Source organism: Macaca fascicularis, chromosome 12 (assembly GCF_037993035.2).
Source record: "Macaca fascicularis isolate 582-1 chromosome 12, T2T-MFA8v1.1".
NCBI lineage: Eukaryota > Metazoa > Chordata > Mammalia > Primates > Cercopithecidae > Macaca > Macaca fascicularis.
In genome coordinates, this window is record NC_088386.1 from 132,826,525 (window position 1) to 132,849,381 (window position 22,857).

Genomic DNA, 22,857 nt, shown 5'->3' on the forward strand with positions numbered 1-22,857 from the left:
ATGTTCTCTTTAGCACAAGTATGGATTTCACTGTATAAATTTTTCTGTCCTGCTTTGTCATTTACTATTTGCTGTAGCTTGAATTCTCCCCTCTATCATTAAATGCCTTTAAAAATCTGATTTTTACCCTATTGTATTTAACCATTCCATTTTCAGACATTCTGGCAGTTTGCTTAATTTTATTATAATAAATAATGCTGTGATGAACCTTATTGTATAAACAAGTTTCCAGTTGTTTCCAGGCATAGTAGAGATATTCAAAACTTATTCGTTTGAATGGAGAGGTGGCTAAGTGGACGAACAGAAAAAAGGGTGAATGTGTGAATGTTAAGCACTGGAATATAAAGATTTGAAGAAGATATAAAGGTCCAAGTCTATCCATTGACAGGTGAAGTAAGAATTCAGACTATTTTAAAGATAGAAGAGTCTTGAGAATATTCAAATACTGAATAAAAAGACTCAGTAGTTATGATTGTGGACTGAGGATGGAGTGAGTATGACTGATGAGTACAGATCCCTAGAGAGAGGAAAGGAATGAGATCCAGAACAGGTGTGGAGGGTAATTCCTTCAGGAGTCAACCTATTATTTCATGACTGGAGAGAAGGAAGCAAGGAGGCAAGGTTGTGTGTTCATGCAGGTATGTGTAGAAGCAGGAAGAAAGTTGAGAGCGTTCTGAGGCTCCGAGGGCCCCTTTTTGTTAATATCAGCATGGCCTTTCCAAACTGGAGGGGCAAAAGGAGATGAAATCAGAGTTTGGGAAAAAGTAAGTTTGAGAAAGCTGTCCTAGATTTCCGCAGAATATGAGAAAAGGCTACCAAGGACCACACAGAGGGATGGCCAGGCAGCTCTGAAATACAGGTTGAAACTGAAAGCTTCACAATGCTATGTAGAGCAGGAAGAATTGTCACTGGGCTTTCCGGGAAGGGAGAAATAGAAGGACAAAGACAAGGAAGATAATGACTTGAGGATCTGCATGAGAATATGAATGTTGTGGCAGCCCAGATCTGGGCTGAATATTATCAGAATAGTGAAGGTGAGAGAGAGGGGAGCAGATCTATTGCAAGATGACCAAAGGAACAACTTCTTGGAGATTTTTTCTGAGTCTCGAACAGAAGGAAAGGGATCAGAGAAAGAAAGAGCTGGGATGATGGGAGATTGTTGTCAGAGAGCTCCCAGGGGAGAGGAATTTAAGATTTTAGAAGTAGATAAATTACAGGGACATGTCCAAAATAGGGGCCTTGATAACAAATGCCCTAAGTAAAGTGAAAGAATGTGCCAATCGGTTGAGAAGCTTAAAGAACAATGGCCATCTGGTCAAGGACAAGGGACATCCAAATCATCCAGAATAAGGGTGAGTCTTGGAGCAAAGCGGGAGACAAACACCCAGTGCGAATGTTTTCTGTGAATATGGGGCCTTGACTCAACCGAATAAATGATCAAGGAAAAAGGGTAGAAAGTGGCAAACAAGATGGCGGCAACTTCCTGCTTAAGAGCAGATGAAGTAGCCTGAGAGTCGCCTCAGGGAGGGAGTCTCAAAGAAGAAAGGGGATTGCAATGAACAAAGGAGGGGGAAGGGCCTTTTAAGCCGAAGCTGTACCGTGAGCAGAGTCAGAGTTCCTGACCTTTGGGAAACCAGGAGGACGGGAGAGTGGCAAATCTATGTGACCAAGGCGGTGTTGATCCCACAGCATGTAATGGCGGGACTGTTGCACCAGGGAGACTTACAGAGTCATGAGTAATGGAAAGTGTGTTCCCGTTGTCAAAATAAATGAATAAAATGTATTTTATGGGGTGTTATTTTTAGTTTTATAAGGCCAGATGTTCCAGCTGTACATTGCCTTATGTGCCTGTATTTCCTGGAAGCGACAGCGTCTCCATTTTCCTGACAGTCTGGAAATGCCTCGCTCGGCCTCCATTATCCAGCGTCTGCTCTCCTATGGCCTCACTTATCTGGATCCTAGAAACGAAAGTAGAGGGGACACATCAGGACCCCAGACAGCCAGAAGCAATGTCACAAAGCCCACAGGCTTTATTTGCTGGATATCAGCCACAGTCTATTTTATTTTAAGGCAACTTGTAACAAAGTTCAGTTGTTTGGTTTCCTAACCCAGAGCAACACTGCAGGTTCTGCTGTTAAACACTAAAAGGAAGAGAGGGAATAATAAATCAAAAGGATCAAGTCACAAAGGGGCCAGGCAAGAGAAACACGAGAGGCTGCCACGTTATAGGATCATCAGAAACAGCTGAGGGCGGACACAGAAAAGCTAGGAAATGAAGCGACATATGGTTTGCGGCCATTACTCTGCTCTAACCTTGTAGAACTCTGTGGAATCCTGTCATAATAAAACGGTTCATTTCATCTGAATTGGGGACCCCCGAGGTCTGATCCCCAGAGTCCCCAAGCCAACTTTTCCCTCCTTAGCCATCCAGCTTCTTGGGGTGCCCTTGTGTGCTCATGCAGATATGTGTAGAAGCAGGAAGAAAGTTGAAAGAGTTCTGAGGCTCCAAGGGTCCCTTTTGGTTAATACCAGCATGGCCTTTCCAAGGTGGAGGGGCAAAAGGAGATGAAGTCAGAGTTTTGGGAAAAGGCTTCTCTCCCACAGAAGCCAGGAACAGGCCATCCACCCACAGCTGCCACCTTGCCATCTTCTCAGCCCTCAGACCCGCTGCAAACTCAAGGACCTTTTATCTTCAAGGGTTTTATGAGGGTTTGGGGTCAGAAAAAAAAAAAGAAAAGAAAAAGAAAACAGAGAGGGTGACAAAATAGATATATGAGGAAATTTCAAAGACCGAGATATTCTCCAAGTAGTCATTTTCTGGTCAATAAATATTTGTTGGGTAAATTAATGATCTGTTTAGAAATGAACTCGGGCATCAGCCCAGCTTTCCTGGCCCCTTTCTGAACCAGCTGTCTCAGCTGTCCCCTGGAAATCACGATGTTTTATGTCTGTCAGATGCTTTAGACACTTGGGGTGCGGGAACAGATTCTTAGTCCAAGCATAAGTAGACTCCTGGGATAAGGCTGGGGGCTCCCAGGGAACCCACACATACATATATTCCCCTAGATGTCCCTTCCCTCTTCTCACCCACCAGCCCCTCTAAGACCCTTTCTCCAGCCCACAGTTCTAAAGATGCCTCTAAGCTGGTCGGTCAGTAGATCTAAGAACAGGCTTCTACTCAGAGTCATTTGTGCACAGAGAATTCCTGGAGAGTCTCCCAATGTGGCCCATTTTGATTATTTTTTGGTATAAATAAATAAAACTTGTCAAATATATTTTAGAGAAATGTATAAAATGACTCATGTTACACATTTTGGTGGCTCATGGCTTGGTCTTCAATGGTGGAAGGTTCACTCTGTGGCCTCCTGCACTCCAGATCTGTGCAGAATCCATGGACGGTTACACAGTCCACACGCAGCTCTCTCCTCCCCAGCTGCAGACTACTCAGTGTGGTGAGTGGCCCGCCATCCCTTCTTCTCAACACGTAAGGGGCTGTGTGTGTGAAAGTGGTGACACAGAGATTCCATGGAGCAGGGGTTCTTATCTCAAAATAACTTAAAATCCACCTAGAGAGACTCTTCTGGGAATCAGATGGGTGGTGCAGAGACGTGCCCTCCAGGAGTGCAGAGCGTGACTTCACACACGGATGAAGTCTTCATTCAACTCCCCAGTCACTCAGTGCAAACCCTTGATTCATCACCTATCATGTGCCAGATGTGTGTGAAATAATAGAAATACAGAGATATACAACTCAGTCTCTGCACTTGAGAATCCCAGAGCCTGAGAGGGCAGACAGACATGCAAACAGAGAACTCCAGTGCAATGAGGTAGGGATCTGGAAATCACTCCCGGATTTTTGGTTTGGGTAACTCAGGGATGGCGGTGCCCTTGTCTTAGGTGGAAACCAGAAGAAAAGGAGGCTGCAGGGGAAGATGGTGGGTCCAGCCCAGGACATGTCCACTTAGCTGTGCCTTAAGTGGAGATTTACGAAGATGCTTCTCTGAGCCAGCACTGTGCTAGGCTTGAGAGCCGCAGAGACTGTCCCTCAAATAATGTAGTATGGAGCAGAATGAGTCTCACACAACATAGTATGGATGCGGAATGTCATGGAGGAGGTTTGGGGGCTGCTAAGGATGAAGAGGAAAGTGTCTCTTGCATGCATACTGGCCGAGGGAAGGGGTGCAGAAAGGTACCCTGTTCTGGGAGTCCCACAGAGAACAGCTGCAGGAAGGAGGAGGGTCCCTGTAAGACAGGCAGCACAGCCCATGGACAAGAGTGGCTGAGTGGAGAGGGCATGCCCCCCATTTCCTCTGAGAACACAGTGCAGCTTTGGGGACTTGAGGACAGCAGGGCTCTTTGAGGAGCTCCTGCAGCCAGCAGCACTGGAGGCGGCAGTGTCTTCCCCACAGCAGACACAAGGTTCTGGGCTTTAGGTCCTCCTGGCAGTGGATCTCAGCGCTGCACACCAGAGCAGAAGTACCTGCAGGAACTCCTAGCAACCAGGCTTGGACAACACTGGGCTCCCAGACATCCCTGGGTGAGTGTTTGAGAGGGGCGGAGTTTCTGCACTTGGCAGGTGGCTGCAGGGCTCACAAGTGGGTCTCCACTGCCAAGGAGTCCCCATTGGCACAGACACCTGCAACGGCCTGAGGAGGATGCCCTACTGGATAAGACGTCGTCTGCTGAGTGCAGTGGTGCTGGGGGAGAACCGAACGCTGGCAGCAGGAAGGACATCTTCACAGCAAACACGGTTCAACCTGCTCCTAACTGACATATGTCCAATCACATTCCAGGTGCAGTTTCCGTTGAAGCATTTTTTGAAAGCAGTGTAATCTGACTTTCCAATACACCTGACAGGCAGCAAAGCCCCATTGACACGGTGACCTCCCCAAGGTAATTAACTCGTGAGCACTCCCGTTTCATTCCACAGGAATTAGGGAGCGTCTGTCCCTGAGAGCAGGGAGCACGGGGTCTGGTGAGGAATGAGGGGCCCCTCAGGAGCTGAGGTGCCTGGCCCACTTCAGCACCACCTCCAGGTGCCTGTTACCTGGTGGGCAGAATCAAACACCCAGGATGGGAGACATCCATTCCAGAAGACTTTACCCATCTTCCTCATCTGGGAATGACAAGAGGCAGGGCTAGGGCAGGGAGAGCCATGCAGGCCCCTAGCCTGGTTCCTCTCCCCAACGGGTTTTGTGGAAATGATTCTGGAAAGGTTGGAGCCAATATGTGCCCCTGTCTCGTCCACTTGGCCTCCTCCCAAGGGTGCACAGGGAAGAAACAGACACTTCCCTCTGAACCACTGAAGCATCTACTCCTCCAAAGAACCAACTAGAGAGGGGCAGAGCTGCTGGCCAGCCCCAGGGTATCCTCCCAAAAGTCAGAGCTTGTGCTTCTCCAGGATGGGAGCCAGGCAGCTTTATCGTCCGGCGGGAGACGACACTTTTCCAGGAGGACTCCTTCCTGCACTCTTCTGAAGGCGAACCTGACCAGAATCCAAGCCAATCCTAAAGCCAGGCCATATGAAAAATCCCTGTTTATACATTTTCATAGACTATAAACTTAAAGGTGAAATTCTGCCCACTTAAAGTCCTGGGCTGGCTACCCAGGTGGAGGGCTTGGTGTCCTTGTTGATGTCGTTATTTTTCAAGCAACATCATAGACTCCGCACTGTAGCAATGGAGAATTCACTTTGGATCCCAATGCTACATGAGCTTCGTTCTTTTTTCCAATGGATTTTCATGTAGAAGCAGAGCAGACTCAAACTGACATATTTTACTACCATTTACAAATCCGTTGTTAATAAAAGCCCATTTTTTATATTGTTTGATCACATGATACCCTTCAAACTGTTGTTTTCATTTGTTGACTTTAATTTTCACCCTTCATGTCCCACATCTCTTTCATTTTGACCACCACACAATGGTGACATGGTGGTTGGGCTATACCATGTTGCCATATGCTTAGTGTACTGCAAGTTTTTATTTGATTTTAAGCTTCTGGGAAAAAATATGGGACGTATTTCAGTGAAGTGTGAAAAGTTCTGTTTCTCTGTGTGCTGTCAATGTGCATTTTGATCACATGATGATATCAGGTTTGCTAATCCCTGATAGCAGAGATCATGTCCTGCCTGGAGTCAGACAGGTGCCAAACATTCTGCCCCAAAGCCTCATGAAGCCAGCAGGGCATGGGTATTGTCCTCACTTGCCTATGAAGAGAGCCTGTGATACACAGTTTCATGTGGGACTGACTGTCATAGCATAAAGTTGATTATTATTATTTTGAGACTGAGTCTCACTCTGTCACCCAGGATGAAATAGAGTGGTGCGATCTTGGCTCACTGCAACATTTGCCTCCTGGGTTCAAGCAATTCTCCTGCCTCAGCCTCCTGAGTAGCTGGGATTATAGGCCATGTGCCACCATGCCCGGCTAATTTTTGTCTTTTTAGTAGAGATGGGATTTCACCGTGTTGGTCAGGCTGGTCTCGAGCTCCTGACCTTAAGTGATCTGCCCACTTTGGCCTCCCAAAGTGCTGGGATTACAGGCATGAGCAACCATGCCTGGCTTAAAGTTAATTCATTAATACCCTCATCTATCTATTCTAGCAAATGTATACTAAGCACCAACTGTGTGCCAGGCACTGAGCTAGATGCTGGGCAGTCAGTGACGGTTGGAACACATCTTCTTCAGGCATCAGGAACTCTTCCCAGGGAGACACATGAGCTGGATTATGGAACACGATGGAAATGCAGTGAACAATATACACAAGGTTATGTGAAAGAGGACCAGAAGACAGTGTGCATGTGTGGGTGTGTGTGCATGTGTGGTGTGGGTGTGGTGGGGGCCCTGGGCAGCGGGAGGAAACCACTTTGGCTAGGCTGATCAGGAACCCATCCCCACAGAGAGAGATTTCAGTGAAGTCCTGATGTAGGAGGAGCCAGGTGCAGAAGGAAGCACATTTTGGCCAGAGGGAGCAGCATACAGAAAGTTCTAGAAGCACAGGAGACATGGGATGATAAAGGCAGGTGCAATGGAAAGGTGGCCACTGTGGTGGGAACAAAGTGATCAAGGGTGAGAGAGTGGATGCAGTTACAGAGAATGGCAAGTAGTGTCATTCGAGGCTTCTTAAAAAGCAAGCGTTTTATTTTAGAATAGTTTTAGATTTACAGAAAAATTGCAAAGATAGTATCAAGGGGTCTCCTCTACCCTGAACCCATTTTCCTCTACTGTTAATATCTTACAATGGTATCAGGCATTTGTCACAACCAATTAACCGACAATGACACACTATTATTCAGTATTCACAAGTTGTCTTTTCTGAGCCCTTCCTTACTTTCTGACAACAGGATACTCCAGGCTCTTCAGGTTTATTTCTTGCCCCAGCTCTAGAATCAGTCAATTCTCCTCAGGGGCCCTGATTCCTTTTACTGGAAAGTGATAGTAGAAACCAAGAGGTGGGTGCTAGGTGTGCTTGATACCACTGGGGTGTCATTGCTTCTAGGCCTTTGCAGCCAAAAGTGCTTAGAAATGTATATGTACATATATGCACATCCATACGTATATCTACATTGATCTACATTGATCCATCTGTATCTATATGAGGCTAAACATGAGTCTGACGTTTCCAGCTCTAATTCCATATCCCACAAATCATTCCAGCTTCCTCCCCTTGCTTATCTCTAATCTCCCACTGCAATGGGGAGAAATCTGGCTCCTGACATTCTGCACCCATTTACTTCAGTGTCCCATTCTATATCCATGTATGGTGGTTGCAGACTTGCTAACCCCTGAGAAACATCATTACCGTCTAGAGCAGAGTGCTTGTGTGCAGCTCTCTTTGCCTGTGGTCTTACAGACTCCACTCACTTGCAAAGTCACTAGGGTCAGCACCCTGCGCCCTTCAGCGAGGTCGTGCCGTACATTTGCAAGTTAGATTCTTGGGTCACAGTCTGCATTGCATCCTGGCATCCCCTGGCCTCACTGAAGGCTTGTTGCGTTGGGTGCCTTGCTCTCGCACTCTCTAGCTACTGCAATGTGGAGGGACTTCAGTGAGTCAAGACGGAAGACAGGCACCCACACTGCACCTGGCGAGAGGTTTAGACCTCGGAGGTGGCCATGGAGAGAAGAATATGTAGATGAGAGAAATTTTAGACACAGGGCTGTGGATTTAAGTTACATTTTTGAAGTAAGTAGCAATATATCCCAGAGGGAGCATCTCTCTCCATTAAATGAACTGAAACCAGAAGTCTTCACCCTCCTATTCCCAGCCCCCATGACACTGGGTAGGAGGAATCCTTAAGTGTGACATCACCATACCCCAAAGAACCATGCCTACTAGCGAGCACATCATTACTCATGTGGATCACACCTTTCAGTGTGGGTGGATCGGGGTGTCTAATCATCCTGGGCGCTGGTCATAAACACCGCCGTCTGGGCTGTTTTCAAGAGTCACGTAATGAGGGAAACACTGTCACTCGTCTAAGCCATCTGCTCAGCACCAGGAGCAGCTGAGCTAGGCCTGGCAAACGGGACAATATATACACGTTCTGCTCCTTTGATAGATTTGTTTGGGGAAAATGTTCTAATGATTAATAGGCTATTTCCTTGCTGATACACTGCACGTGTAGCCATTAACAAATGATTCCAGTGCAGCCTTGGCAAAGCTCCTCCCGTGTCATCTCAGGATGTGGCTGGCGGGGCAGGCGGGAGGGGCTGGTGTCTGGGATGAGGTCAAGGCCCAGGGAGAACTGCCTTCCTTTGTGTTCTGGCTGAGGAGGTGAGTCTGGTGGGGGCTGCAGGGAGCCTACAGAAGGGCTGGGGTGGGGGTCCAGGCTTCCAGACTCAACAGTTTGCTCCCATTACTCCCAATAATATTCCTGCTGATGGCCCTGCCGACACGAGCTCTATCTTTAAGGGTGGGCAGGCTTTTCTTCAACTCATGATCATGTTTTGCTTCTCGGGGAACTTCTCATTGGTTTTACTGGCACTGTCATGGGCCCTGGGTAGCACCTAGGGACTCTGTCTTACAACTAGGGACAAAGAGACAGAGAACTGGCAGCCCTAAAGAGGCTTGTCCCTGGGCTCAGTGTCACCCCACGACCAGAAGGGACCCCATCGTGTGGTTATTGGTGAAGGCAAGCACTCTTGGAGTCCCTGCTGGGACAGTCCCCAAAGAGGCCTCTGCTCATGGGGACCTCATGGCTCACTGGGGCTTACTCCACCGAGAAGGGAGGTAAGTGAGTCAGGGTGGGGCTCCCACCAGCTCAGTCTCTTAACCTGGGCTCTGCAGAGCCTCAAGGACCACCTCACAAGCCCGCTTTGAATGCAGGTTCCCAGGCCTGGGAGAGATGCACCCCATCCTTATTGTACCCCCTTCCTGATGAACGAAGAGAAATAATTCCAGGGTTCCAGAGATCTGAGCAGCTTAGAAATCTCTGCACTCAGAGCCTACTTTATCCAGCCCCACCTTCTGCTCCCATTTTCATTCCAGCTACCCCTGGCTCTTCCCTCTGGCTGTCTGAGACTCCTCTACCCATTAAGGCTCAGCTCAGATGTCACCTTCTCAGGGATAACATCATTAGCCCCTAAGCCAGAAGAGATAGCCTTCTCCGTGCCCACATTTATGCTAAAAATGGCATTACCATGCTGTCATGGGAGTAGCTGTTAGTGACTTCCCCAGTCCTTAGAGTATGGGATTTGTAAAGTCAGGAAGTAAGTCTTCACATTCCTGGAGCTTCCCACAAAATACACGCTCAGCAAAGTGCCTGGGAGGAAGTTGTCAATGAAAATGATGGAGGAGCCCTACCCTCCTGTGGGGCTTGCCATAGCTGTGGGGACTTTTCCTTCTCCTTTATGGGGTGCATTAAGGCACAAGGGAAGTGGAATTTAGGAAGTATCCTTCAGTGCTTGTCAAACTGTGGGTTGTGAAACAACTTAGAAGGTGGTGGCCAGCATTAGTTTAATGGAATAAAATGTTGGATAGAATAAAGAGCAATAGAGAAATAGTGTGCATGTACGTGTGTATATGCATGTGTATGTACACATGTGTTTATGTATATGTTATGTATATACAAATCCTTTATACATAAAGAGTAAGAATTGTTCCACAGAGCTTTTGTTTCTGCTACATGATTACGCACACATGCATACAGGATGCGCTGGAATTCATCTCAGGGACAGACTCCGCACTCAGCTTTCGCTTCAGCCTTGACCTTCAGAAGGCCAGTCAGCTAGAAGCCCATTTCAGCATCCTTTCTGGCTTTCCTGGCAGCCTGCAGATCAAGGATCGGGTGACCCTGCAGATTACTTTCCTATCCGATCAGTGTAACAACAGTAATAAAATTGACAAGGCACATCATAAGACTTTTGCTAATATATGAACATTCATTTCTATACATAGACAACCATTCTAAACGTAACCTGGAATAAAAATCACCTTGAGTACTTTATATTTTGAAATTCTTTCAGTCCATGGAAATATAAATGCATGTTTATTTATATTGCATGAGTAAAATTCTAGAATAAATGACCATTTGAAATCTATTAGTTTTATACATAAAACTTATCAAAATGTTTCCTATAGTTAAATAAGGAAATAGACTGGCAAGTAATGCATAAAAAGATCGTATGTGTTAGAAAATGTTAAGAATAACTTTGTTTTAAAGCCTTTTGATTGGGAGGCCAAGGCGGGTAGATCATTTGAGGTCAGGAGCTCGAGACCAGCCTGGCCAACATGGTAAAACCCTCATCTCTACTAAAAATATGAAAATTAGCTGGGTGGTAGTGGTGTGTGCCTGTAATCCCAGCTACTCGGGAGGCAGAGGCAGAAGAATCGCTTCAGCCTGGTAAGCGGAGGTTGCGGTGAGCCGAGATCGTGCCACTGCACTCCAATGTGGGCGAGAGAGTGAGACCCTGGCAAAAGTATTCATAAAATCTTAGATAGGAATACAGGCAGGATAACAGAGATTATCATATCATAGTTCCAATCTTCGTAGAACTATCTGGGTAATGCTATTCATCAAAGTAAACAAAATAATCTAAATGCCTGTATTTAAAACTCCATTTAGGTTATATGTCTTTCAAGGGAAAATCCTGTTTGATAATTTGTCACATCTTAAAAGCAAAATATCAATAGTTTGCCATCTCAAATAATGAAAAGAAGGGAAAACCCCCAAATCATGATCTTTAGCATATGTGATTAGTACAGACATCATCAACAGCATCAAGAATGTGAAGAAAACAGGTCTTACTCACCCACCCACTTTCAGCTGTGGTTGGTTAAGGAAACAAAGTATTTTAGGGGGCCTCATATTTCTCTATTTCATATTGCAAATGCATAGCAGGAGAACCGACGGTGCTGAGGAGTCATTGTTCCTGCACTGTCAAACTTTTAAGTTTTGATCTCCAAAGGTTTAAGAAAATAATAATGATAAGTAAACATAAACAGAAGCTTAAAAATATTTCATTTTACTTTTTAAATTATTAAACCCTGGATGCTTCGATCTCAGTTTTAGTCAGCTATTGATTTTATCATTTATTCAGTGGCCAATAGGTGTATTCAATGTACCTTTAGTGTGTGCGTGCGTACATGCACATATGTGTGTCTCTGTGCATGTATGTGTGTACATATGTGCATCTGTGTCTGTGCATGTTCTGTTCAAGTCTCTATGTACATGCGTGTGCATGACGTGTGTGCGTGCATGTGCATACATGTGTGTATGTATGTTTCTTTGTGTGCCTGTGTGTGCATGTGCATTTGTGAGTGTGTGTACATGTGTGTGTGCACAAGTAGGACACATGTGTGCATCCACGGATTCACTACGTAATAGTTTTCCCGGCTATCTTCATTGAGCAGGTGAAGAGATGGAGGCTCAGATAAGTTAAACTATGAGCCCAAAGTCACACTTGAGTTAGAGTAGTCTCAATCCAGATGGAGGCATAACTTAAAAGCTTGTGTACCTTCCTACACACCTTCCTGCTCCAGAGACTCCTATGACTTCCATTAATTAATTAGCTAGTTGTCCAACATTTGTTGAGCACCTTACGCATGGACAATGTGTCTCTTGACACTGAAATGAAAAGATTCAGTCTCAAAGATGCGATGATATCGTAGTTTAAAGCAGATGGTTCCCAATGCCAAGCATCAGGATGAAAGAGCTCCCCTGGAGATGACACTTAGACAGCCAAGAGTCAGAAGCACCTGCTCCTACCTGGGTGAGTCAGAGAAGAGGCCCAATCAGTGGCCACCCTCCAGGGGAGACCGAGAATGGATGGAGGATTACCGAAAGGCGGGGAGGAAGACAGGATAAGAGGATGGGATTCCAGAATAATGTCCTCAGGACACACAGCTGGTTTGAGGTGGCTGCAGCAAAGACTCCGGGAGTCACAGGAGGGCAGGACAGATATGCTGACGGTGGGACAAGGTCAAATTCATGGATGCCTTGTAAGCTGGCTCAAGGTATTCAGACATTAACTGGGTAGTGGTGGCAGAGTGGGGGTGTGGCCAGGGGAAGGTTTTGAGCCAGAGTGGCATGTCTTGATTTGCACTGTACAATATTATGAGGCAGCTGTGTGCAGGATAAGCTGGAAAGTGGGGTGGGGCAGAGAGGAAAGAGCCAGAAGTCACTCCCAGGTTCCTCTAGCTGGCTCTACCCCCTGCCTGCTTGGTGTGGGCTGGGGAAGGGGATGGTATGGAAGCTGAACAGGTATGAACAGAAGTCCTGCAGGTAAGAATTCAACACGCTGATTGTTATGCTGGGTTATGAAGAGAAAGGGACAGAGGTGTCAGTGTAGGATGTGCTGGGGTTGTGAGGGCTGGGAGTAAGCAGGTAGGGGCTGGAGGGCTCAGTGGGGACTACAGGGCCCTGGCTCCAGTGGGAAATGTTGGGTTCTGCAACAGAGAGATGAGTGGAAGATGGGTCACCGGCTCGTGTCCCTGGAAGACCCCAGACTTGACCTCAAGCCATCTCCTGGTTGTAGGGGTGACTGGCAGCCCCATTAGGAGCCAGCAGAGGCGTGACGCTGGCAGGCGGGCTCCTAACAAACCCTCCCCATGCTATGATTCCCAGGTGACACTCACAGCTCTCTGGGGTCCTCAGTCTCTTTCATTGCAACATTAAAGACCCAGGGATCCGGGGACAACCTCTGGAGCCCAGCACACAGGTGCACACTCCGGGGCCCGGCACATGGGTGCACACTCTGGCCACCTCCTGCAGGAGAGTTGGGATACATTTGAGACCCTGGGGACAGGGTGGGGGACTTCATGTGTCTGAAGATGGCTCTGAACCTTGGATACAGTCAATGTGTGCCATTAGGAGGTTTCAGGAACCCCCTGAAATTGTGGGCAACAATTTGTGGGATTTTTTTGTGTGTTCACAGCTTCCATAGTATTGCAAAGGGGTCGATGACCCAGAAATGGATAGAAGCCCATTTCTCCTGCAAGTTTAACCACACTTTTGATTCACTGGCATTTCTCCTGGACTGCTTTTAAAATAATTGTTGGAAAATCCCATTTCACATACTTCAGGTGGCAGCAGTGCAGAGTAAAGAGGTATTGCCCACAGAGGAACAGAGCTCCAGGCTGAAGGTCTGGGCCAGGGTCATTCCTTGGCAGGGGATTAACCAAAGCAAGAGGAGCTCCAGCCTGCCCAGGGTACCTGGGGAGCCTGGACAGTTTCCAGCCCAGCTGTGGGAAAAGGGCCTATGGCAGGAAGCAGGAAAGAAAGGATGGATGTTAGGGTTTAGAACCTTGGACACTTCACCAGAGAGCAGGGCTAGGAAAGGCCTTGTCACTTGGGATATGAACTTCATTCATCATAAAGCCAAATTGCCTTGTAGCGAGCTATAGCTCAACCCTGGGGACATGGGGGAGGAAATGAGTTTGTGAGGACTTTGCATGTGCCTGCCTGGCCTACCTCATCCTGGGAGGAGCAGAGAGGTTACGAGGAACTCTGTGCCAAAAGTACCCTCATAGTCAGAGCACGCATCTGCCCTTGGTACTTGCAGCCATGTACATTCCCAGTTGGACACGTACCCTGGGCAATCTCATCCATGGGGACTCAAGCGCAGGGGAGTAAACCCTTTGGAGAAAGTGAGTTCAAAGATGTCCTAATCTAGTCCACATGTGGTAACTGTATGAGGACTGCCAAGGGCCCACTTTGGGCAAATTCTCACAGTTCCACTTTCTGGGTCACCATTTTCCTCTCCCAGCATCCTCCTTAGTGATTTTGAACTGCAGGATGGCAGAGCCCTTGATTCCTGGGCCTCATATTTCCATGACCCCTCATCTCCAGGAATCTTTCCACTGATAACTCAATCTCTCCATCCCTTGACAGAATTCCATTTACAAGCCATACAACCGTTCCCTCCTGTCTACCTCCTCCTTATTTCTTTGAGATCTCTTCTGTCTCACTGGCATTGGACCGAGGTTTCATCACCATTGCCGACTCCTCTCCCTTTAACTTCTCCCTTCGCTCCTTCCTGGTTGACCCTCATCTGGAGCCCTTCATCTGCCTACTCATTTTCAACAGTGGTCAGTCAGGGTTCTGTAGTTGTAAACAACAGACATAAGACTCTGGCTAACTAGTATTAGAAGCAAAATAGTATTATATAGGAAAAAAATATGGACTATATCACGAAATAGAAAGACAGCTAAAAGCCAAGCAGCTGGAGGGGCTCTGGGTGCAAGAACTAATGTGTAGCCAGGTGGTCTCTTCAGGGCTCAGTTCTCACAGTAAACAAGCCCCAGCCAACTTCTGACCTTGAACCACCCGGTTTGATGTTCAAATGTCCAAGAGAATCTAATTGGTCTGGTCTGGGCCCTGTTCCCAGGTTTTGGATGTTGGATGCATTCAGAGTGGTGGTGGAAATGGGAGATGGTGGGTCCTTAAAGGAACATCAAGGTCCTATTACTAGGAGAAGTGGGAATGGATACCAGGCAGGTAGAAGCACATCTGTCCATCACAAAGCCTCAGACAGGACACAGGCACAGTGAGAAAACACAGCACATTCCCATGGAGCAAGAACACTTCTGAATGTAACTACAGTCCTGTCTGTTGAATGTTATAAGCCCAGATTGATAAGCAAATTTCCCTGGGGTCAGCTGGTGCTAACCCCACATGGCAGGATGGAGCAAGGCTGATGGATGTTGTTTATGGAAACTGACCATGTGGTAATCTTGCAGCCACACTCCAGCTATTGTCCCGCAGGATATGAGATAAAATTCACATGCATCAGGAAGCATGAGTCTAAAACAGTGTGTCATTTCAGCAGGGAATGAGATAGAGGAAGAATAGGATTTCTAACTGAAATTCCACAGCTCAGCCTCTCTTTTCAAAACCCAGAAAGCCCAAGACCACCTTTGAGCTGGAGCCCAGACGTGGGCCACCTAGTTCAGGTGAGACTAGAGTTGGAGTGGGGCCTGCATACTGGCCCTGGGTCTGCCACGACTCGGCTTATGCTTTTAGATAATCAATTTGTCTCCTTGGGCCTCATGTGCTCATCTTGAAAATGAGGCTGGTTGTTAAGGTAACGTTCCTTGTCATACCCTTTTCTGAAACTACAGTCAAAAGGCCCAAGCTGTACCATGTGCAAAGCTATTTGTGACTCCCTCTGGGATTTTATCACAATGTGCACTGATCATTCAGTGTGCAAGTTTCCCCAGTGGTGCACGGTCATTTCCTCCAGGGCAAGGATTCTTATTCATATTTGTGTCTGATATACCCAGAATAATGAAGGACTCGTGTATAATAAGCTCTATATCAAGGCCGGGCGCGGTGGCTCAAGCCTGTAATCCCAGCACTTTGGGAGGCCGAGGCGGGCGGATCACGAGGTCAGGAGATCGAGACCATCCTGGCTAACACGGTGAAACCCTGTCTCTACTAAAAATACAAAAAACTAGCCGGGCGCGGTGGCGGGCGCCTGTAGTCCCAGCTACTCGGGAGGCTGAGGCAGGAGAATGGCGTAAACCCGGGAGGCGGAGCTTGCAGTGAGCTGAGATCCGGCCACTGCACTCCAGCCTGGGTGACAGAGCAAGACTCCGTTTCAAAAAAAAAAAAAAAAAAAAAGATAAGCTCTATATCTCAGAGGCTAATGCCCACGATCTTAGAGGATTCCATGTTCATAAAACACAAGGTGGGCCCCCTTCCACTGAAAGCACCCGAGACAAAGGAAGCCACCTGGCTCGGGTGTGCTGTGGGCCGTCTCTCCTACCACCACTGTTCTGTGTTTTAGGAAAGTTCTCTCTCTTTGGAGCCCACTGAAAAAAGAAAATCAAGATACAAAGAGAGGGACTGGGTCTGCGGGGCCCTCATATTTCTGGAAGTAACTGAGCGAAAGGATTAGGTAAGGGCTCACCCAGGCCGGGGTATGGCTCTAAGGCAGGAGGGCAGAGCAGGTCAGGCTCCTCTCCCCTCCTCCTGTGCTGGTGGGATGAGGGGCTGTATCAAGTCACGGCATTCCTTCGTGTCATGGTGCCCTTCCATAATGACCCCCACCCTGGGACTAGGTCCATCTTTTTCAAGGAGACCCAAGGGCTTGAGAGTCACGGGACAGACCCCACACTATGGAGTGCCGTGTGGTTTTCTCCCCAAGAGCCCCCCAGTGTGGGCTGCAGTTTTGATTTTAAGGATACAAAGAGCGGTCTGATAGCAGCATTATTTATAACAGAGAAAAGCTGGAAGCAACCCACGTGTCCCTGGATGGATGAATGGATGGACGACATGGGGTCTCCCCACACAATGGAATATTATGAAGTCTTAAAATGGAAAGGAATGAAGGCAGGTGCAGTGGTTCAGGCCTGTAATCCCAGTACTCTGGGAGGCCGAGTCAGGAAGATCATCTGAGGTCAGGAGCTCGAGACCAGCCTGGCCAATATGGTGAAATCCCATCTTTACTAAAAATACAAAAATTAGCTTGGCATGGTGGTGCGCGCCTGTAGTCCCAGCTGCTTGGGAGGCTGAGGCAGGAGAATCGCTTGAACCTGGGAGGCGGAGGTTGCAGTGAGCCGAGGTTGTGCCACTGCACTCCAGCCTGGGAAATGGAGCAAGACTCCGTCTCAAAAAATAAATATATATCTGTAAATAAATAAATAAATAAATAAATGAAATTCTGACACATGACGCAACATGGATAAACTTTGAGGACATTATGCCAAATGAAATAATCCAGTCACAAAAATAAGAATATTGTGAGATTCCACTTATATGAGGTCCCTAGAGTAGTCAAATTCATAGAGATATTAAGTAGAATGGTGGTTTCAAGGGGCTGGGGAGAGGGGCAAATGGGGAGTTAGTGTTTAATGGGTGCAGAGTCTCAGTTTGGGAAGATGAAAAATTTCTGGATATCCGGTGGTGTGGTTGCACAAAAATGTAAATGTTCTTAATGACACTAAAATGTGTACCTAAAAATGATGAAGATGGTAAAATGAGAGAGAGAGAGGGAGAACTGACTGCATTTTTAATAAAAGAAGCTTCAAGATTTAGACTTCCAAGAGAAGTAACATGAACTCAGAATATCAGCCCTGGTGATAAAGGAAGAAACCAAAATGAATGGCAAAGCAACAAGGCCAGCAAAATGAATCCGGATGTGAGCCAGGCTCAGCTCCACTTCATGCTGAAGTTCCTGGTCTGCGACAGCCCCGAGCCCTGCCCAAGGTCCCCGCAAGCCCAAAGGACAACTCTGCAGCCCCCACATCCCAGCTTCCGCTCCGTGTGCACACAGCACACATGTGAATGCTGCACTTCTCAGAGCCTCACAAAACACAAGCAAACTCAGGCAAAGTCCTTTTGAGCACAGTCTGGAGTCTGGGGGAACAGAAGTGTTACAGAAGGGGTTTTCATAGCCAAAATATAAGGAATTGCAGTAACAACTGTGGACCACCTGCAGTCATTGATCCACGCTGTCCACGTAACTGCCCCAACACCAGCAAGCTTCACTGACACCTCTGCTTGTCCAGCATCTTTTCATGTCTCTGGCTCTTCCCTTCTTCCTCTTTACCACCCCCAACCCGCCATGACCACCACTTTTTCCTCATTCTCCCTAACTTTCTTCAAAAGCAGTAGATTCCTTCGTTGGAATGGCGGAGTGGCTCTTGCCTTCTCTGGGGCCTATGTTGCAGGGTTGAGCTGGGCTCCAATGGCTTATCTTCTACTTGACAATTCTCAGGGGAATCTCCCCATGTTGGTTCCGCACCTAAGAGGAATTCTTAGGAGCAGCACCAGCTAAGAATACATAGTTATTCACGGCATTGCTGGGCTACTGGGAAACACTAATAGCTGCTGGGAAAACTAGTTAGGTGTCTGGGGATGGGGAGAAGATGTAATTTAGATTCATCCATATCTTACGTCAAAGTAGCAGGATAAGTTCAGATAGAAAAAGGAATGAAATGTAAAAATGTTCCATAGAAGTCAATACTTGATCCAAGCTACTTAAGATTAAAAGTAATAGAAAAAATAATAAAATGAAGATCAAGAGGCTCAGCTACATAAAAATATGAAACTCCTATATAAATTGGCAACCTTTAAAGACAGTCAATATGTTTGGAAATAATCTATATTAAACATGACTTGTATCTACCTTTTATATAAAGCTCAGACAAAGCAATAAAAAGAACAGTAATGTGTTTAATGTAAAAGGTAACGAATAAACAGATTATACTCTGCAGATAAAATAAAAATGGTTAACATAAAGAGTTCCAATTTGATTTTGAAAGAAAACCAAATTCCACATCAACATGTAATTTATTTTCTATATAATTGTCTAAAGATTTTAATGATAATCATCAATGTTAGCAAAACTGTGGTGACATGGGGAAAGAAAACTAGTCTCAGTTTTTATAAAATTCTATGTTTTAACAAACCTCCCAGAAAGCAATTTGGCAATTATGATCAGAGGCCTTATAATGTTCATTTGGATCAATTCTTCTAGGAATCTATCCTGGGTATACTCATTGAAATATTTATACCTAGCTTTTTACAATGGTGTATTTTTTTCTTTTTCTTTTCTTTTCTTTTTTTTTTTGAGATAGAGTTTTACTCTTATTGCCCAGGGTGGAGTGCAAGGGCATGATTTCAGCTCACTGCAACCTCCACCTCCTGGGTTCAAGCAATTCTCCTACCTCAGCCTCCCGAGTAGTTGGGACGGTTTCTTATGTGTGAAAATCTGGCAACAAGTTGAATGTCTAATAGCATTTGGATGGCTCAACTCCATAAAATGGAATATAATGCAGATACTAAAAATAATGTTTTGGTGGATTTCACTGACAATTAGTCAATATTAATTTTAAATGAAATATTAAAATATTCTATATGAATTTCATATTTCTTAATAAGTAAACATGCATATATATTCATAACATATTGTATAAATATTTTTAGCAAAAGTCTGGAAAGATGCTGAGACGACTGGATATCTTGTGAAGAAAAATGCACTGTATAAAAATCACATCCAGATTTATTATAAATTTAAATGTTAAAGGAAAAATAACGAAGACTGTAGAAAAAAATCACATTTTAATGAATATGAAATAGATAGGGTTCTAGCAGGACACAAAGAGTGCTGAATCATAAAGAAAGAAATAAGATAGCATTAAAACAGTCTGAAATGACTAGAAATGCAAGCCACTTCCAGAGTAGAAGAAGAGATTTGCAATACATAAGTCTAATATATTAAAAACAACTACAGAGCAATAAAGAGATGAAAAACCCAGTAGAAGAAATGGGCAAAGATTTGAGGAGACATTTCACAAATGAGGCTATCCAAATGTCTAACACACATGAAAAGAATGGCTAAAATGAAAAAGATGGGGAAAAATAAAGTGTTGATGATATGGTTTGGCTGTGTCCCCACCCAGATCTCATCTTGAATTCCCATGTGTTGTGGGAGGGACCTGGTGTGAGGTAATTGAATCATGGGGGCAGGTCTTTCTGTGCTGTTCTGTGATAGTGAATAAGTCTCACAAGATCTGATGGTTTTGAAAAATGGAAGTCTCCCTGCACAAGCTCTCTCTTTGCCTGCTGCCTTCCATGTAAGATGTTACTTGCTCCTCCTTGCCTTCCACCATGATTGTGAGGCTTCCCCAGTCATGTGGAACTATGAGTCCAATTAAACCTCTTTCTTTTGTAAATTGCCCAGTCTTGGGTGTGTCTTTATCAGCAGAATGAAAATGGACTAATGCAGTCAATAAGAATGCAGATTGAGCTGCCAGCAGGGTCATAGTAAGTGTTAGTGGGAGTGTAAATTGGTGCAACCACTTGGGAAAACTATTTGGCCATAGCTACAAAAGTTGATTACAGGTATAAGTAGCTATGTAATTTGTAACTACATAACTATGTAATTTGTAATTCCCATGCTGTTCTCGTGATAGCGAATAAGTCTCACAAGATCTGATGGTTTTGAAAAATGAGTCTCCCTGCACAAGCTCTCTCTTTGCCTGCTGCCCTCCATGTAAGACATGATTTGCTCCTCCTTGCCGTCCACCATGATCATGAGGCTTCCCTAGTCATGTGGACCTATAAGTCCAATTAAACCTCTTTGTAAGCTATGTAATAGTGATGTAATTTGTAATTACACCTCTAATCAGCTTTTGTAGCTATGGTGAAATAGTTGTGTGGTACCAGTCCATGGCCTGTAAGGAACAGGGCCGCACAGCAGGAGGTGAGCAGTGGGCAAGTGAGTGTTACCACCTGAGCTCTGTCTCCTGTCAGATCTGTGGCAGGATTAGATTCTCATAGTAGCATGAACCCTATCGTGAACTAAGCATGCAAAGAATCCAGGTTGCAAGCTTCTTACAAGAATCTAATGCCTGATAATCTGTCACTGTCTTTCATCCCCACCCCACCCCCACCAGATGGGACCTTCTAGATGGGTGAAAACAAGCTCAGGGTTCCCATTGATTCTACATTATGGTGAGTTATATAATTATTTCCTTATATATTATAATGCAACAATAATAGAAATAAAGTGCGCAATAAATGTAATGTGCTTGAATCATCCCGAAACCATCCCCACCTGGTCTAAGGAAAAATCATCTTCCATGAGACTGGTCCCTGGTGCCAGAAAGCTTGGGGACTGCTACTTGTAGAACATTGAGAATAAACAAACTGCAATGGCTTGCCAGGGTGTGGGTGAGTCTCAGAAACATAATGTGGCATCACTGCATTTATATATAGTTCAGACCAAAGCTACAGTGATAGCAGCTACCCCTGGGGAGGGAGGGGGTGACAATAAGGAGGCCTGGAAAGGCTTCCAGGGTGCTGCTGGGGCTGTGTGTTGAGCCTGGTGCTAATTGCACAGGTGCATTCAGCTTGTGAAAATTGGTCAAGCCAAGCTGTGCTCTTAGGACCTGTATCTTTTTTATAGGTAAATTCCACTTACACATTTGTTTTTTAGAAAAGAGAAATAAACCCTGGAAGGTATGTAAGTAGTTATAATCTGTGGGTTATGGAAGATTCTTCTTTTCTTCTGTATGTCTACATTTTCTAAAATGAGCCTCTATTACTTCCATTGTCAAACAGTTTTCTTTGGTTTTGCTTGTTTTGAGGTCATTCCTGCTGCCTTCATCAGAGCAGGCTCTGTGATATGTCAGAGCCACCGGCCCACGGCAGGAAGAGGTTCCTGTTCTACGAGGAGGCCTACTTAGTAATTTTGCTCCTCATATTCTGAAACCAGAACTTAAACTCAGGGCACATTTCCAGAAACCGACAGGGCTGACAGTCCTCCAGTGTCCACTACTTTCTTCCTGGGGTGGCAGCCAGGTGTGTTGTCCCAAATGCCATCTTTTCCAGTGCAGGCTCTGACCGTGAGAGAAGCATTCAAAGGCACAGCAAGTCTGCAAAGTCCAGGATGGGATCTTCACTGCTCAGTTCTCCTCTTAAGAGCCTTCCAGCCTAGGAGATAGGGCAAAACCCCATCTACACAAAATACAAAAATCAGCGAGTTGTGGTGGCATGCACCTGTGGTACCAGTCACTTGGGAGGCTGAGGTGGGAGGATCACTTGAGCCCAGGAGACGGAGGTTGCAGGGAGGGATGATCTCACCACCGTACTCTAGCCCGGGTGACAGAGTGAGATCCTGTCTCAGTCTCAAAAAAACCAAAAAGGAGTGAAGCTGTAATTGTCCTTTGTGAACTGGAAAGTGCCAAGGAGAACTGGAAGGAGGCTGGTTGTAAACCTACTCCAAATATGGCTTGTCCCCTGCAGCCTGCCTCTGATTGTCTTCCCTCCAAGTGACCTCTTCTTTGAAAAGCACAGGCCTTTTCCAAGGTCTGGGAAAAATAGCCAAGAAAAGCTCAGGAATGCCTTCTCTTAGGAGTCGACCTTGCCGCCTTTCATGTGGTTAAAGAATTCTCCTTTGAGGGTCCCCTTGTGTAAACCCTTTAATTGCGTAGCTAATATAAACCAGAGCAGAAATGATTCATCCAAGAATTCTTGTTTGGATTCATTACCATTTTCAAAGGGTCCCTCTTTTATCTTGTCTCAGATCAGCTGAATGATGCCCCTGTTTAAAAAGGGCTTAGCAGAAGAGATAACGCATTATCACTTCTTCCCAGCCTAGTGTAGTGGAAGGAGGTTTACTCTAAAGATAATTAAATCTTAACTCCCAATGGGTGAGGAAACCCAGACTTCCGTGAAACAGCTTTTACCCTGCTTGAAGGCCCCACACAGCTGGGATGCCCCAGAGGTCAGAAAGAGGGGTCTTCCCAAAGAGGGGTCTTCCCATAGCATCACCCCACTAAGTTGTGAGTCAAAAAGGGGCAAGTGATAGGGCTTCTCGTTTCAAAATGGAACCGGATCCCAGTATAGATAATGTGCTAAGAGGTTAGGAATCTTCCTACTAGAGCTGTGGATTAGCTCAGCTTGA

At 45.8% G+C, this 22,857-nt stretch overlaps 2 long non-coding RNA genes across 6 annotated transcripts in view; one reads left to right on the forward strand and one right to left on the reverse strand.

Moving 5' to 3' along the window:
* Positions 1–22,857, reverse strand: part of LOC102118340 (uncharacterized) — a 173,662-nt gene that overhangs the window by 19,646 nt on the left and 131,159 nt on the right. Inside the window, exon 5 of one of the 5 annotated variants that reach the window (XR_012421617.1) lies at positions 1,835–1,958. The exons of the other annotated variants lie outside the window; for them this stretch is intronic. This is a non-coding gene — a long non-coding RNA (uncharacterized lncRNA). The remainder of the gene's footprint in view (positions 1–1,834; positions 1,959–22,857) is intronic. 5 annotated transcript variants of the gene reach the window in all.
* LOC135966652 (uncharacterized) overlaps positions 12,640–22,857 on the forward strand; it is a 52,288-nt gene continuing 42,070 nt past the window's right edge. The window contains exons 1-2 of the long non-coding RNA XR_010580159.1: positions 12,640–12,725; positions 20,846–20,903. This is a non-coding gene — a long non-coding RNA (uncharacterized lncRNA). The remainder of the gene's footprint in view (positions 12,726–20,845; positions 20,904–22,857) is intronic.